We start from the raw sequence: 1,109 nt of genomic DNA, 5'->3' as shown, positions 1-1,109 counted from the left end.
GGCACACACACACAGACTCACACACACCCTTACACGCTCACGTGCCCGCGAACGCAAACACTTTTTAATTCTCCTTTCCTCTTGCTCTCTCAGTCAAAGTTAGTAAAACAATGTATGTCCCCACCAGCCTTTGATTCTCTCATTTTTCTCATTCCACCATGATTAGGGGATGCATATTTTTTATTGTGTCATCATTTACAGATGAACGTGTCCATTCTTCTATTCCGTCCTCGATAAATATTATATTATTTCAGACGTCATATTTTATACGTACAACAATTTATTATCCTGTGAATTCCGTCCACGATATACATTTTTTATTTCCTGATTGTCATTACCTAAACGTGTGTTTTTATGAAAATTCTTGAAACTTTTCTATATTTTTTTTCCTTCAGAAACTGTTATTGTTCCTCTTTTTAGAGTACAGTTTTGAACATTTTTGTTAAAGCTTTTGCCCAATAATTTATTGGCCATAGAATTTATAATGTTAATGAACCCCAGGGATAAAAATTGTAGTTTTATAATAAAGTGGTAACATTATAGATCTTGAATGAGTTCATTCTTTTGTTTTCTTCTTACAGATTCGTTCTTCTTGTGTCTGTTTGATCGACCGTATTATTTTTTTGGGGGGATTGACTAGATCTAAACTGTTGTATCCCGCGGATGTGGTATAATGGTTTTGGCTGTGCGTCGTTGCACGCAAGAGACTTGAGTCCGATTCCCGAGTAAAATTATTTTACCGAGTATCTCCGTCTGTCTGACGGGACATTGTGTCCCACTCAGGCCGGGTTGTCCCTGGCAGGTAGGGTCGTAACAACCAATCTCCTAATTGATCTAAATTGTGAATATGGGAGCGTAACATGTTTACAGGAAACAATTAGAGCAGATGGATTTTAACGTATCCCGAACGAGAGAGGCAGAAGAATGTTATAGAAACGTCTCAAGTGCCCCGGTATTAGACATAATATATTGATATATTATTGTTATGCACTTGGAGAACAGCACGTACAGATGATTTGATAGAAGATTGTCTCTCTCTCCCCCCCCTCTCTCTCTCTCTCTCTCTCTCTCTCTCTCTCTCTCTTCCAACACACACACACACACACACA

The sequence above is a fragment of the Aplysia californica genome, unplaced genomic scaffold (genome assembly GCF_000002075.1).
Source record: "Aplysia californica isolate F4 #8 unplaced genomic scaffold, AplCal3.0 scaffold00677, whole genome shotgun sequence".
Classification (NCBI taxonomy): domain Eukaryota; kingdom Metazoa; phylum Mollusca; class Gastropoda; order Aplysiida; family Aplysiidae; genus Aplysia; species Aplysia californica.
The sequence above is the reverse complement of the archived record's forward strand: the minus strand, read 5'-3'. Positions refer to the sequence as shown.